The following is a 17,609-nucleotide window of genomic DNA, read 5'->3' as shown; positions in this document are numbered from 1 at the left end:
AGGAACTCCTTTGCATATTAGGCCGCACACCCCTGATGTAGCCAATCCTCCTGGAGCTTACAGTAGGCACTACAAGACGTGCCCTGTAAGCTCTTGGAGGATTCGTTATATCAAGGGTGTGTGGCCTAATATGCAGAGGAGGTCCTGCTACAAAAAAAGAAAAAGAAAAAAGCCCTGACTCTATCAATTTCCAAGTCCTTTTTAATGAATTCCAATGAATCCAACACAGGGAATGTGGTTTTTGAGATATACAAACTTGCCTTGTAACAGAGAGTTGAACATATGACATAACCATATATAAAACAATAGGGGAAAAGTCTTGATCTAGGAAACTAACCAATGCGCTAAGATCAAAGGAAGCCACAGGGCTTTTTCTTTGTAGCAGGAACTCCTTTGCATATTAGGCCACACCCCCTGATGTAGTTAATAATCCAAGAGTTTATAGTAGGCCCTGTACGAAGAGCCCTGTAAGCTCTTGGAGGATTGGCTACATCAGGGGTGTGTGGCCTAATATGCAAAGTAGTTCCTGCTACAAAAAAAAGTCCTGCCTCTGTTGAAAAAGGAGTATACAGATGATCACAAACAAACAATTGTGGCTGATTACAAACCGGCACTTTGAGCCGACCCAGAGATGCCTCTGAAGTCGGCCCCCAAAATCTGTTCAGATAGCAACATCTGCCGGCCGTCCTCACCCCATCCTCCAGGCGCCCAAGGCCAGCTCAAAAAGCTACCACTTCCAAAGTGGTAGCAAATTTTTGAGCCGGCTGTCAGTCTCTTCCCCGCTGTCTGGAGGGGGAAGGGGACAAGTGGTGTAAAACTGCCAAGTTGTCCCAAGTTGGTCCTGGGTTTTTTCTTTAAGAAACCATTCAGAGAGGTGGAGCACTTGTGCACATCAGCGCTTGCCCCCCCAGGTAAAAAAAAAAAAAAGGAATCCAGCTTCTGGGTCCCTTTCCCGTGCAGAGGCGCACAGCTGCCTCATGGACGGGATGTGGGCGGCATGCAGGTGGAGGCTCTGGGACAGCTCTTTTTGAGAATGCCCATCTGTTCTCAGCCTGCACGTCTGGATGCAAATTACCCAAGGTACTGTTAGCAGTCAAGCCCCTACTCTCGCAGAGTGACAGTTTATAACTGAGAGGGGCAGAAACACCTCTCCATGCATCACCTCCGTATTCTAGAGCAGGCGCTGCTTGAGCCAAAATGGACCAAGACGGATGCCAGCCAGGCTTCAGCCTGGTTAAAACGATTTTAAAAATGTTAGTCACTCTCAGATTAACTAAAGAACTCGTCTGAATTGCATCACCTAAAGGTACATGGATGCAAAAGTGGGTGAAAAAAAGCACCCATGCTTACATAGATCAGAATGTATAAAAGAGTCATTACGCTAAATAGCAAATTGCAAATTATTTAATCACTCTGTGAAATGCGTAATTTTAAGGTAATTGGTTATGTTGTATTTCAGCATGTTTGGGTACAGGGTATATAATGAAGATAACATCTTGAATGACACAGGTCGGAATCCAAGATAACATGCCAATTATGACTTGTTTTGTTTCTTCTGAAGTCAGTCCCTTGATAAGAAATCGGGGAAATCAGCTTTCTCAACATACGTGCAAGATGAAAAAAAAAAAGAAGAAGTCCTAAGTTACAACTTAGGCACCATTGCATCCAAATAACATCCTCACTCTAATAAGCTTTAACTGTGTAGAGGATTGATGTGGAGCAGCCTTTGATGTAATAGTGATTAAGGCGTGCCCCATTGTTATGGCAGCCCTCTCCCCGGTCGCTATGACAATTACCATTTACTGTCAAGCATCCTACACAATGCAGTTCTAAGCAGAGTTACAGCCTAAACCCATTGACATCAATGGACTCAGAAGGTTGTCATTTTGCATCAATTGCAACGACAGGGTAATATATGCATAAGCTTTCGACCAAAATACCTAAATCTCCCTGGTTTATTCTTTACCATAAAGCCAGACAGCACCTGTATGTATGCTGTTTTTCAACAGCGGCAATCTACGCATGCTACAGACTTTTGTTTAAGGCCATACTTTCGGGGGGGGGGAGGGGTGGAGTGCACCTGGTATTAAAGTTTATGAGCACTGCCTCTGCATGTTGGGTTGGGTCCAAAGGAACCCCTTTGACCACTAAAAAGGCCATTCTTGGAATCATGATGGGGTTGCATGAACAAGTGGGAAAGGAGGGAAAACAAGGAGAGAAATTAGTCCAAGACAAATTAGCAGGATCCAACCCTACATGTATATTACTGGGGTGTGGGGAGATCTCTATTCTCAATCCTTTACTGATTCTAGCCACCCTCTCCCTTTCACTTGTCCTCGGGGGTTTAACCTGCATCAGTGGTCCCTAACCTTTTCAGTATGGCGATCCCCAGGTCCAAATAAACTTGGTATGGTGGCCCATCCAGGGCTGGCCCAAGAACTTTTGGCACCCTAAGCAAATGTTGACCTTGGGACCCATCAAGTTCAGCATTCTGCTTTCTACAGTGCTCAACCAGATGTTTTTGACAAACTAACAAACACCATACAAAGGGTGCACCTGCCCCCTTTCTTAATCCTAAGCAAGTAATATTAGGGAATTGGATAAACATATAAAGCAGAGGTTCATCTGTGTTGGACTAGATGGGCCATTGACCTGATCCAACATGGTCTTTCTTATGTTCTTATATTCTTCCTTTCTCACAATATGAGAACTCTTAGGCACTCAATGAAATTGCTGAGCAGTCGGGTTAGAACGGATGAAAGGAAGTATTTCTTCACCCAAGGTGATTAACTCGTAGAATTCACTGCCACAGGAAGTGGTGGTGGCTACAAGCATAGCCAGATTCAAGAGAGGATTGGATCAACATATGGAGCAGAAATCCATCAGTGGCTATTAGCCAGAGCATATTGTTGGAACTCTCTTTCTGGGGCAAGTGATGCTCTGTATTATTGGTGCTTGGGAGGGGCAACAGGGTGAGGACTTCTGGTGTCTTGGCCTCACTGATGGACCTCCTGATGGAACCTGGGTTTTTTGGCCACTGTGTGACACAGAGTGTTGGACTGGATGGGCCATTGACCTGATCCAATATGGTTTTTCTTATCTCATCGAGATGGCAGATGATAATCCATTTTGTAGCACAGGTGACAGTGCCAATAGGGGAGGCCAACCAGATCAAGAAATAGACACCCACGGCCTCAACTAAGAGCCTGGCGGAACAGCTCCGTTTTACAGGCCCTACGGAAGGCTAATAAGCCAGGTAGGGCCCAGATCTCTGTAGGGAACTGATTCCACTAGGTCGGGGCCAAGACTGAAAAAGCTCTGGCCCTGGTTGAGGCAAGGTAGGCATCTCTTGGGCTGGGGATGGCCAACAGGGGTTGGGAGGCTGAATGTAATGACCTCCTGGGAGTATATGGAAGGAGACGGCCCCACAGATATGTTGGTCCCAGGCCGTGTAAGGCTTTAAACGTTAGAACTAAAACCTTGAAGTGGATCCGGTACTCAATGGGCAGCCAGTGCAGCCAATGGGCAGCCATGTTTACGGAAAGTATATCCCTTGCAGACTATTTACCAACATACGTTAGGGTTGCCAAGTCCCTCCAGCCCACTGACAGAGGCTGGGAGTGTAGCGTTGCCAGATCCAGGTTGGGAATCTCTTGGAGATTTGGGGGCAGAACCTGGGGAGGACTAGGACCTCAGTGGGGTGCAAGTGACTTCTGTACTTTGGAGATGAGCTGTTATTCTGGGGGATCCCAAAGTCCCACCTGGAGGCTGGCATCTCTAATATGCATTCTTTGATGTTTGTATAGGAGAAAGTATCTGGTTCTCTTGGTCACCTATTGCAGCCCAGCAAATCTTGAATTATATAGAAGTAGAGCATGGAGCAAATAAGGTAAAAATTTCCACAGATTCCCCCTCCCCTCTTTTTTTTCAACCAGCTGGAAGACGTGGACACCTGCATGTGAGAGATAGTCTCTACACAGATCCTCCTCCCTTACACACACACACACACACACACTCCTGGTCACATAGGCATGTATACTCTGCTCTTTGCACATCCCTATTTGATGTTGGAGTGTTGTTAAATTTCTCTGGGGAAATAATTCTTCAATGTTAGCAGTTGTTATTGAATTTCCTTCTTGTTAAATTAGGTCAGTGGAATGAAAGATTGGATGGAATTTGTTGAAGTTACAAAACTAGCTAATGTACACTGACTTGGCAGGCGAGGCAGTTTAATGGATTGCGTGAGCGGGCACTCTTCGCCTCTCTTTCCCCACTCCCTCTCCTCCTTCCGAGACTCCCGCCCGAGTCCCGGTTTCTAACTTAAGAGCCAGGACCTCAATCACATTACTGAATCTAATATTATCTTTTTTGGTGCATGAAAAAATTTCTAATAAGTAGTACCAGAAGAGTCCTTAAACGAGGAATAGAGGAATATGTTTGCTTTAGAAAAATATGAAAATCCACAAGAATAATGCAAAGCAGGACAGGCTGATTTAAATCAAAGTCATTAGAGTACAGGGTTGCCAAACTCCAGGTGGTACCTGCATATCTCTCGCTATTACAGTTGATTTCCAGGTGACCAAGATCAGTTTCCCTGGAGAAAATGGCTGCCTTGGATAGTATGTCGAAGAAGAGGAAGAAGAAGATGATGATATTGGATTTATATCCCGCCCTCCACTCTGAAGAGTCTAAGAGCGGCTCACAATCTCCTTTACCTTCCTCCCCCACAACAGACACCCTGTGAGGTGGATGGGGCTGGAGAGGGCTCTCCCAGCAGCTGCCCTTTCAAGGACAGAGGATCAGAGCGGCCTACAATCTCCTTTCCCTTCCTCCCCCACAACAGACACCCTGTGAGGTGGGTGGGGCTGAGAGGGCTCTCACAGCAGCTGCCCTTTCAAGGACAACCTCTGCCAGAGCTATGGCTGACCCAAGGCCATCTCAGCAGGTGCAAGTGGAGGAGTGGGGAATCAAACCCGGTTCTCCCAGATAAGAGTCCGCACACTTAACCACTACACCAAACTGGCTCTCTACTCATTTGTCATGAGAGCCGGATCTGACATGAGAGCCTGTTGGGCCGGGCCATGTTGGGTTGGGCCAAGCCATGTCAGGCTGGGCCATATGTGTACCTATTTAAGATTAGGTGGCAGATATATAAACTTTATAAAGGATACAGACAAACACAATTAAATATATATATATATATATTTAAATAAACTTAAAACAGGGGTGTCGAACTCATGTGTTATGAGGGCCGTATCTGACACAAATGAGACCTTGTTGGGCCATGTCAACTTGGGCCGAGCCATCTCGGATCAGGCAGTGTGTGTACCTATTTAAGATTATGTAGTGTCAGACCCAGAGACAAGGATAAGACAAGTAGCGTTCAAGATCTTTAATCCAGCATCATGGGCATACACATGCATTGTTGGAACTGGCCTTCCCGCCAGTTCCTGATGCTTATAAACCTTTGCCCTGACCGTTATAATTCAAGCCAAAGCGCGCCAAGCTAACGAGGGGGTTTGCGCGGGGTTTTTACAAAGTTCTCATCAACCCAGGTGGTGTTATCAGTTCTTGGGTTGTCTCTCCTCCTGTTCTCGACCTTGGTTGCATAGTAACTAGCCAATTCCCAGACATGCCACCCTCCCTCCCAATAAGCCGCAAGCAACGGGATGCTTCAAAGGCAGCATAGCAAAGCACAATCATAGCATTGTATAGATTGGATACATATGGCAAGAGGAACAAACTGAAATAAACAAAATGGAGTGACTCTTGACAGGTAGCGGAGATATAAATTGTATAAAGAACACTGACAAACACAAATATGTATTTTTAAAAACTTAAAACATGCTTAAAACGTTAGCACTCATTGATCTCAAAGATGCTTTCTTTATATTTCTCCCATGGGATCCAGGGAAGTGGGCAAAGGAAGCTCTGGCTCTTTCCTTCCTTCCTCAGGGGACCAGAGGGGGAGGAGCCTAAGCCAATAGAAGGAAGAAAGCTTGCTCAGTAGCTCTGCTGTGCAATTGAGAAAACCTGGAAAAACAAGCTATTTCTCCCCCCTTCTTCCTCAAGGGAGGAGCCTTGGCCAATGGAGAATATAAAGGTTTTATTCTGTAGCTCCTGTGCAATTGAGCAAGCCTTGCAAAGCAAGCTGTTATACAGAAGGAAGCAAGAGAGAGGGAGAAGGAAGCAGATGACAGGCAGTTGCTTGGTGCCTGATAGGAGTCCTCTGAGGGCCTGATTTGGCCCCCAAAATGCATGTTTGACACCCGACTTAAAAAATGCTTAAAATGTTAGCACTCGGTCTTAAAAGCGCTTTCTTTGTATTTCTCCCATGGGATCCAGGGAAACAGGCAAAGGAAGCTCTGGCTCTTTTCTTCCTTCTCCAAGGGACAAGGGAAAGAGGAGCCTCAGCCAATAGAAGGGAGAGGAGCTTGGCTCAGTAACTCCGCCATGTGATTGAGAGAGCCTGTAAAAACAAGCTTTATCTTCCCCCTTCCTCCCCAAGGGAGGAGCCTCAGCCAATGGAGAAAATAGAGGCTTTGCTCTGTAGCTCCTGTGTGATTGAGAAAGCCTCACAAAGCAAGCTGTTATGCAGAAGGAAGCAAGAGAAAGGGATAAGCGCAGGGGTGTCAAACTCATTTGTTATGAGGGCCAGATCTGACATAAATGAGACCTTGAGGGGCTGAGTCACGTCAGGTTGGACCAGGCCATGTGTGTACCTATTTAAGATTAGGTAGCAAACAAACACAAATATATATATATATATATATATATACACACATACATACACACACACACACAATACAAAGAAAGCTCATTTAAGTCCAATGAGTGCTAATGTTTTAAGCATGTTTTAAGTTTGTTTATATATATATATATAGTCCAATCAATGCTTATATATATATATATATATATATATATATATATATATATATATATATATATATATATATATATATATATATATATATTTAAGTCCAATCAATGCTAATGTTTTAAGCATGTTTTAAGTATATATATATATACTTATATATATATATATATATATATATATATATATATATATATATATATATACTTAAAACATGCTTAAAACATTAGCATTGATTGGACTTAAATGAGCTTTCTTTGTATTTATCCCATGGGATCCAGGAAACTGGACAAAGGAAGCTTGGGCTCTTTCCTTCCTTCCCCGAGGCCTGGACGGGGGGGGGGGGGGTGTAGCCTCAGTCAATAGAAGGAAGAGAGGTTTGGCTCAGTAGTTCTGCTGTGTGATTGAGAGAGACTAACAAAGCTTGCTATTCCTCCCCCTTGCTCCCCAAGGGAAGATCCCTAGTCAATGGAGAAAATCAAGGTTTTGCTCTGTAGCTCCTCTGCAATTGAGCAAGCCTGGCAAAGGAAGCTGTTACCCAGAAGGAAGCAAGAGAGAGGAAGAAGGAAGCAGATGACAGCCAGTTGCTCGGGGGGAGAGGGGGCTGATTCAACCTTTGAGCTGCATGTTTGACACCCCTGATCTAGTAGATTAATCAATAACAATACTTTTTATTTATATCCCGCCCTCCCCGCAAAAGCAGGCTCAGGGAGGCTAATAATTGCTGGATAGTGCACTATTTTACCTGCATTTTATCTATTTTAGTATTGACAACCTACAATATATAACAGCAGATAATAAAATATATGAAATCAGGGCTTTTTTTGTAGCAGGAACTCCTTTTCATATTAGGCCACACACACCCCTGATGTAGCCAAGAGCCCTGTAAGCTCTTGGAGGACTGGCTACATCAGGAGTGTGTGGCCTTACATGCAAAGCCATTCCTGCTACCAAAAAAAAAAAAAGGCCTGTATAAAATGCCACCCAGAGTCCTGCTTCCAGGAAACAGAATGAGAATGAAATCAAATGAACTAAACAGTTAAGCATGTGCTTCATTTAGGATTGCCACTGGCTGGCAACTGGGAAATACAACAAAAGACTCTCTCCGTTTACAAAATATTTCTCAGTGTAATTGTTGTGTCCTAGGTTTAAATGGAGAACTGTTACTTTTGGAGGGAAGCTGAACAAGCCAAGCTTGTACTCCACACCAGGGTTCCAGAGAAGGCCTAAGCGTGCCCAATCAGGGGAAGGATTGAAACATAAGTAGCCAATCAACATCTAGGCTCATACTGTACCCTGATAGGCCCTTAGGCCTCTGTAAATAGCCAATCCATGTACATAGTTAAGGTCCAATCAGAAGGGGGCAAGAATTGTATAAAGGAGCGGGAGGTTTGAATAGAGCTCAGTGTGTTGGTGTTCCTGAAGTAAAGCTTGCTGAAATCACTCTCCGACTCTGGTCTCTTACTGCGCCGACCCCAGTACTTTACAGTAATGTATATAGTCTTCAACAATGCATAACTGCATCACAATATAAAAATGCAGTTAGAAAACCATCCAGTGCGCAACATGGCTCCTGTCCATAAATCATAATTCTTTCTAAATCCAGTCCAATGCTAAAAAGAACCGGTCCAATTTCGTTTCGGATAGGAACTATCCTTCTTCTTGGGACCGTCTCCCATGTTCATAGTTTAAAAGACTTGAAGTGCCGCAAGAATTCCTGACTTCCTCTGGGTTTTAAAAATTCTCTGTGGAACGCCACTGCTGATTTCTATCAGTCAGTATAATATGAACATATGAAGCTGCCTTATACTGAATCAGACCTTCGGTCCATCCAAGTCAGGATTGTCTTCTCAGACTGGCAGCGGCTCTCCAGGGTCTCAAGCTGAGCTTTTTCACACCTATTTGCCTGGACCCTTTTTTGGGGATGCCGGGGATTGAACCTGGGACCTTCCGCTTCCCAAGCAGATGCTCTACCACTGAGCCACCGTCCCTCCCCTAAGTCGCAATAGTTGAACCAGAGGAAGTCAGGAATAGTCGCAATAGTTGAACCAGTTCGTTGTTTGATGCTTGGTTGGTTTGTCTGACAAAGCAGAGCACTAAAAGTGGGGGCACAGCTTGGAAGAGGACGTAATTTGCTCCCCCAGAAACCCTCATTGGCATTTGTTTCCCCCCCCCCAAAAAAAAAGAATCCCTGAACTTATTTCCAACTGTAATACATCCAGGGCTTTTTTGGTAGAAAAATCCCAGCAGGAACTCATTTGCATATCAGGCCACACCCTCTGATGCCAAGCCAGACAGAACTGCATTCCTGCTAAAAAATTAAAAAAAAGGCCCTGAATACACTCATCCTGCCATATATGGCTGCCAGGTTCCCCCGGCCACCAGTGCAGGATGAAGGGTTGCCATATCCGCATTGGGAAACCACTGAGGAGGACCGGGGCCTCAGTGGGATACAATGCCATAGACTCCACCCTCCAAAACATCCCTTTTCTCCAGGGGAACTGATCTCCCTCGTCAGGAGACGAGCTGTAATTCCTGGGGATCAACCTGCTTCCTGTCAGTTTCCCTCATCGTAGTTTATTATAAAAGTAAATGTAAAGGTCATCCCCTGTGCAAGCACCAGTCGTTTCCGACTCTGGGGTGACGTCGCATCACGACGTTTTCACAGTAGACTTTTTACGGGGTGGTTTGCCATTGCCTTCCCCAGTCATCTACACTTTCCCCCCAGCAAGCTGGGGACTCTTTTTACCAACCTTGGAAGGATGGAAGGCTGAGTCAACCTTGAGCAGGCTACCTGAACTCAGCTTCCACCAGGATGAAACTCAGGTCATGAGTAGAGGGCTCGGAGTGCAGTACTGCAGCTTTACCACTCTGCGCCACGGGGCTCTGTGTATTTATTATAGGAACCAATAATTACAAAACCGCATCTTTGAAATAAAGGTATTTAATATGTATTCAGTTTAGCAAGCAGCTTCCAACGATATTTTAATGGTGGTCCCAAGGCTGACGGAACACAAAACACCGCTGTGTTGTCAACTGTCTGTAGATTAATGTTGCGTGAACAGGATGCTGTAACATTTCTCATGTCCTGCAGGTAATTTCCTGCCCTGAAGTGTGAATTCCACTGAATGATGCCAAACATCTATCAAAAGGCCTTTTCTCCCTGCAGGGCAAGTAGAATTCTAAGGGCCTTTCCTTTTTTTTTCAGGGCTCTCATCCAGTCAGCCGGCTATGGAGTTTATCGAGGACGCGGAAGCAGTGTGAAAACTTGGCAAGTTGTCTAAAACCCCGCCATTAGCTCGACGAGAGTCGGTAGCGTCTGCTCAGGCTGAATCCTTGCAGCTTCCGAGAACGGAATTGATGCACCAAAGCATGAAGAACTGGGGCACTGAGAAAGAGTGCATGCTTAGGGGACTGTGTAATTTAATAATGCGCTCGCCGAGGTCTGTACCGCAAGTCATCTCGGGCTTGTGTTACTGCCCGAGCAGAAAGCATGGAGAATACCATCCCTCTAACGAAATTACTGCTAATTAGATGGCGGTGGCGTGACTCAGTTCCCTCATCCAGACAGGCGGGTGTCAACAGACAAGTTTTGCCAAGCATCCCCCATGGAAAACAATCGACTCCCAGAGGAGCAGAAGAAGGAAGACGGAAACAGGAAGATTTCCTGTGAAATTATCACATCGCCATCCACTTTGTATTATCAAGAGCCCGTCTCTGTCTCTGCCACGCCTTGCTGCAAGCAAAATCCACAGCACCTTCAGCGTGCACTCCTTAGAAACATCACACCATTTTCAAGGGAAAGCAGAAGAATTTCACTAAGACCGGAGGATTTGTTCACAGGAGTTTCAGATGCTTGCAGCTTCATAGCACGCTGCATATGTTAAAACCAGGTCATATATATATATATATATATATATATATATATATATATATATATATATATATATATATATATATATAAAAGATCACCACAGCCTATACTTTGAGGAGGCCGTGTATTTATTTTCCTTGCAGGGATGCATTATAGTTCCAGTACTGTGGTAACCTGTGTGTAGGGTTGCCAATTCCCAGGTGGGGGCAGGGGACCCCCCAGTTTGGAGGCCCTCCCCCCACTTCAGGGTCAACAGAAAGCGTGGGGGGGAGGGAAATGTCTGCTGGGCACTCCATTATTCCCTATGTCGACTGTCCCATAGGGTATAATGGAGAATTGATCTGCGCTATGGGGTGTGTGTGTGTGTTTTTTGAGGCAGAGGCACCAAATTTTCAGCATAGCATCCCACAAGATTCAAAAAGATCAGACCAGGGGTCCAATTCTATGAGCCCCCAAAGAAGGTGCCCCATATCCTTCCTTATTTCCAATGGAGCGAAAGCATTTAAAAGGTGTGTGGTCCCTTTAAATGTGATGAATCCTGTGGAGTTCAATTATGCTTGTCGCAACCTTCCTCCTGGCTCCACCCCATGTCTCCTGGCTCCACCCCCAAAGTCTCCTGCCCCCCCCCTCCAAAGTCCCCAGATATTTCTTGAATTGGACCTGGCGACCCTACCTGTGTGGCTGGCACAAAATGGCTGCTGCAGGAGGTGGAACCAGGGGGCTGCCGCAGATTACCTTCCGCCACATGGTGAAGATTTTCAGGCTGCTGCCCAAACAATGGTGTTTTGGTGTGGCGGAGAATCTCCAATGGTCAGTCAGAGGCCTTGCTCAGTGATAGGCCCACCTGACCCTACTCACTTTCTAAAAAAACAGGGCTTTTTTGAGCAGGAACGCACAGGAACCCACATGTGGGACAAAGCCCATGCTGAAAGAAGCCCACATAGAAAGAAGACCACCAAATGCTGAAAATTTGGTTCCTCTACCTCAAAAAAACAGCCCCCCCCGCAAGAGCATAGCATCCAGTGCCTCTCCCCAAAATACCCTCCAAGTTTCAAAAGGATTAGACCAGGGGGTCCAATTCTGTGAGTCCCAAAATAAGGTGCCCCTAGCCTTCATTATTTCCTATGGAGGGAAGGCATTTAAAAGGAGTGTGTTCCCTTTAGATGTGATGGCCAGAACTCCCTTTGGAGTTCAATTGTGCTTGTCACAACCTTGCTCCTGGTTCCACTCCCAAAGTTCCCAGATATTTCTTGAATTGGACTTGGCAATCCTATGTGGGCTTCTTTCAGTATGGTTTTTTTCCATGTGGGCTTCTTTCCATGTGGGTTTATTTCCATGCAGGCATGTTTCCATATGGATTTTTTTCTGTGAGCATTTATGTCCGTGGGGTTTTTTCTTCAGGCTTTTTTCCTTTTGGTTTCCCCACCCACCCCTAGAACCAGTGGGTTCGCACTGCCAATTTGCCTTGCTTGCATGCTCCCCTGTTCAGACACCTGGAAAGGTGGGAGAAGTGTGGCAGGCAAATCTGCTACCATTTCCCAAGTGGTAGCTCTTTGAGCCACTGCAGAGATGGTGGAGGATGGGGTGAGTACAGGAGCTGGATGGGCAGCAGAGGTGTGTGTCTGGGCTTCCTTTTTTAATCTGCCTGGGGACCATGCCTATGTTGGCTTAAACTACCATCTGGGCCCAGCCATAATGTAACAAAATTTTGTATGTGTGCAATGTGAAATGTGAGCAGGAATTTTGAATTGCTAGGTTATAATGGCTCATGCAATTCTCTCTCTCTCTCTCTCTCTCTCTCTCTCTCTCTCTCTCTCTCTCTCTCTCTCTCTCTCTCTCTTTCTCTCATAAGAACATAAGAGAAGTCATGTTGGATCAGGCCAATGGCCCATCTAGTCCAACACTCTGTGTCACACTGTGACCAAGGTGTGTGTGTATCTATATCTATATATAGATACACACACACACACACACATATATACACACTGCGGCTAATGGCCAATGATGGATCTCTGCTCCATATTTTTATCCAATCCCCTCTTAAAGCTGGCTATGCTTGTAGCCGCCACCACCTCCTGTGGCAGTGAATTCCACATGTTATTCACCCTTTGGAATTCACTGCCATAGGAGGTGGTGGTGGCTACAAGAATCTCTCTCTCTCTCTCTTTGGTTGATCTTGGTATTATACACAATAGCTCTAAATTGTTTATTATTCATATTTTTGAACTGATCATGTAGTGAAATAAACTGAACTGTCAAATTTTGGAAGAAGAATAAGAATTTATTATTTATTTATTTATCTGATTTATATCCCACCCTCCCCTAACAGGCTCAAGGCGGCTTACAATCTCCTATAACTTCTTCCCCCACAACCGACACCCTGTGAGGTGGGAGGGGCTGAGAGAGCTTTCACAGCAGCTGCCCTTTCAAGGACAACCTCTGCCAGAGCTATGGCTGACCCAAGGCCATGCTAGCAGGTGCAAGTGGAGGAGTGGGGAATCAAACTCGGTTCTCCCAGATAAGAGTCCGCACACTTCACCACTACACCAAAGGGGGGGAATGGTCACTTATCTCTAAACAGATGCAACTCCAAATGATCTTCTAAAACTAATGTGAGCAGCTGTGTCAATAGTGTCTCTTGCCATGATTTTAGTTGAGTACATGTAACATTTGGGGACCTGTTTTGTTTGTTATCAGTCTATTCTTGCTCACACTGGCCTGTTGTGTCTGCACTGTATGAAGTATCCATTTCAACCCGGGGAAAGGGAACACATGGGCTCCAAGGCTGCACAGCGTTATCTGTGTCAGACACTGGAAAGCTTTACTGTTATGATATAATGCTGTGTTCAAACTGCCATGAGTTGCTTGACCTAACTGACTCCATTTTCTAACATTTGCTACTAACCCCAAGTAGAAACCTTGCACATCAAAGTAGAAGTGAAGCTGTTACGAACCCCACTGTGGATCCCTGTCCTTGGTACTAACAAAGGCAACAACCCTTTGAAGATAAAATGCCTCAGGGGCAGCTAGCAGAGCTGTTCTTGTGAGAATGGGAACCACAACAAGATAAGGGAAAGCAAATGTGTGAAATGTATCACTGTAGCGTGGGAATGTAAATTAGTTTAGAGAACCTTTGATGTGCTCCTAGTTAAAACTTCTATGCTCTAAAGAAAGAGTATCAGTTCCAATGTATCCATGCTCGGAAACCTTGGACTATCAAATAAAGTCTTAACATTGTAACAAATGGAAGTCTGCTTAATTTGAAGTTCTACGGTCTGACAATCTGACTCCCAAAGACTTTCACAATTTCGTTTCTTCACACTAGGGGGGCTTGGAACATTAACGGGGGAGGGATGCATTTGGTAGGCTTAGGCACTTTGCATTTTGAATGTATAACGGATGGACCCAACCCTATATCTATGAGGGCTGAGACCCTGTGCTTTAGTTTCAGCAAGAACCACCTTGCAGCTGTAACTGTCATGCATATTCAATAAACTAAGGAGTATTGATTGGTGAAGATTGTGCAGTATTTGACAAGCAGGCAAGAATGGATTGAGAGAATGTTGTTATTTTAATGCAAGTGCATATGAAAAGGTTGGAAAGGTTGCAAGACTCTGGATCCGCTGGCTTCCTTCTGCTAAGTGAAGTGTGATATGCAATATAACAGAGTAGACATCTCTCTGACAGAACTACTTTTAGAAAAGGATGTTGTTAGTTTACCCCGTACTTGAGAGGTACACATTCACTGTATTTTAATGCATTATTGGATTAATATTTGAACAGAGTAGACTCCAGCTTCATTCTACGGGGAAATGTTGTTATTTTAACCCATGCTTTAGAGGAGACCAATGGAATATTATAATAGTCTCTAATTTATTTCTCTTCACAATCAAGGCTTTTTTTTTTTTTTTTAGCGAGAATGCACAGGAACGCAGTTCCATCTGGCTTGCTGTCAGGGGTGTGTGGCCAATATAGAAATGGGTCCCTGCGGGTCTTTTTTCTACTAAAAAAGCCCTGTTCACAATTAATCAGATTTTTATTCACAGATTTTCAGTTTACAGTAAAGATCACAGTCATCTATCACCTCAGATAATGCAGCCTTAGTGAGGATATAATTAACGATTAAAAAAAACCCCAGAAAACAGAAAGAGTAATCCACAATTAAGAGACCTAATGACATTGACATCAATCTCCAATTCTGACGTTTATTGCCTTTGCTATTTTTTTTCCCGCCCAGTCAACTCAAATTGATGATTACCAGACCCCAACTTGGCATTCCTTTATTCTGCTAAAAACATTTACATTATTTTGCATACTAGTTCACTGCCCACTCCCTCTCTATGTAGGACTGCGAATTCCCATCCCATACTCTTGTCTGATGGAAGTGAGCCTTTGGCACATGAAAGCTTACATTCTCAATAACACTCTCTTGGTCTTAGAGGTGCTAAGGGACTCCTGCTTTGTTCTGCTGCTTTGTACCAACACGGTTGCCCACCTGGATCTGAAGACTGCTCGCTTAGCAGAAGGGAGTCGCTGATTTGGATCCTGTGAAATCTGCAAAGCACTGGGGCAGGAATTGTCTGCTTATCCTTCTCACTGCAGTTAGCTGCTTGAAATTTTGTTCCTACAAAGGGGCATTATAAAAGCCGTAGGAGGAAAGAGGAGATTTGCAGTGGGATGGGGGGAGGGGGTCAGCAAAGATCTTTCCATCCTCCAATGATCGATGTACCCAAGGCTTTTTTTTTTAGGGGGGGTTAGAAAAAACTCAGCAGGAACTCATTTACATATTAGGCCATACCCCCTGACACCAAGCCAGCCGGAATTGCGTTCCTGTGTGTTCCTGCTCCCAAAAAAGCCCTGGGTGTACCCTTCTTTCAACAGAAATGCTGTAAAACCGAAGCCATTGGTTCTTATCCTGAACTGGAGTCTCCAGCATGGTGCCTGTAGGAATCATGGTACCTGCTGATATAGGAAGTGGGTGAAGCCAAATGGGGCTTTTGCCCAGTAAGGCTTCTAATGGGCCACGAGATTTGATTGGATTTGCAGAATTTTTTTTTTAATGATGTATTGGTAGCAGCTGCCAGCACAGCACTAGGGTTTTCACTAGGGTTTCCAGAAACGGGCAACTAGAAGGATTAAAGGGCTGGAACACTTTCCCTATGAAGAAAGGTTGAAACGCTTAGGGCCCTTTAGCTTGGAGAAATGTCGTCTGCGGGGTGACATGATAGAGGTTTACAAGATAATGCATGAGCTGGAGAAAGTGGAGAAAGAAGTACTTTTCTCCCTTTCTCACAATACAAGAACTCGTGGGCATTCGATGAAATTGCTGAGCAGACAGGTTAAAACGGATAAAAGGAAGTACTTCTTCACCCAAAGGGTGATTAAGATGTGGAATTCACTGCCACAGGAGGTGGTGGTGGCCACAAGCATAGCCACCTTCAAGAGGGGTTTAGATAAAAATATGGAGCAGAGGTCCATCAGTGGCTATTAGCCACAGTATGTGTGTGTGTGTGTGTATATATATATATATTTGGCCGCTGTGTGACACAGAATGTGGGACTGGATGGGCCATTGGCCTGATCTAACATGGCTTCTCTTATGTTCTTATTGCGTGACTGAAGGTAAGTTGCAGCAGCTATTGTATGGCTGGCCCTTCCTTCTGTGGCAGCCATTTTGTGACTGCTGTGTCAAAATTCCAGAGGTGCCCTTAGACTCTAAAACATTGGAGATCCTTGTCATGGGTAATGTATAGATCAAGGGTTGCTTCAAATGATGGTACTAAAATCCAGGAAGACAAGGATATTAATTTAGAAATTATTATTATTGGCAGCAACATAAAGCAGGTAATGGCGGATAGTTTACTGATTCCGTATCTAACATCAGTCTGTTGGTAGTCTCATTAAAGTGTGTGTTTGTGTGTGTGTGTGCGTGTGTGTGTGTGTGTGAGAGAGAGAGAGACAGAGACAGAGAGATAGAGAGATAGAGATTAGGAATGCTTATATCTGAACGAATTCCAGTAAGAAATGATCTCTTAAGGAGCTTTACAAAGAAAGATTGCATTCTCCACAAAGACATCAGGCACATGAGTCATTTGTAACAAAACAAAAAGCCTGTAATCTAGAAATCAGACACACAAAGGATTACTTTTGAAGCCCGTATAGGTTCATTGTCTGAGTAACAAAAGTCTTGTTACAGGATTTCACTTCTGCTGGAAAAGAAATATGAAGTTAATGGGAAATATTCATGGGTTAATGATCTCAGATTGCTCTGTAGCAGGGGGTCCCCAACCTATTTGACAATGAGGGCACCTTTGGAATTCTGACAAAGTGTGGTGGGCGCAGCCACAAAATGGCCGCCATACTTTACCTTCAGTTACACAGTGTGAAATATATATATATATAACACACACACACACACATATTAACATAGAGGTGTTAGGAAGAATTTTTTCTAGCCCAACCTTCTCTTTGACATGCTAAATTTCTATCTTCAGGGAATGTTCATCTGGATTGTGAATTCCCAACACAACCCTGTAATGGTATCTTTTACTCATGACTTTACCACTTCAAGGGGCATTAGACCCAAGAGAAAAACCTGAGTGAGATGAGCGAATATGCAACAGATGCAGGGTTCATATACTCGCAAGCTGAGAAACATGGAGATGATAGTGAGAACTCTTACTGGACCATACAATTTGAAAGGAAGGGGCAATGATATACTTGAATGAGTATATCTGGGCTGGGTGGAGAAAGAATCTTCATAAAGAAAGTTTGAGGGAGAGAACTTGATCATTATTTATAGATTTGCCTATTCCTAGGCTATGTTTCCCTTATACCTTCTCCCTGTTTTGTGGGCATCTTG

The sequence above is a fragment of the Heteronotia binoei genome, chromosome 7, assembly GCF_032191835.1.
Source record: "Heteronotia binoei isolate CCM8104 ecotype False Entrance Well chromosome 7, APGP_CSIRO_Hbin_v1, whole genome shotgun sequence".
In the NCBI taxonomy this organism is placed as follows: Eukaryota; Metazoa; Chordata; class Lepidosauria; order Squamata; family Gekkonidae; genus Heteronotia; species Heteronotia binoei.
Note: the sequence above shows the minus strand (reverse complement) of the source record.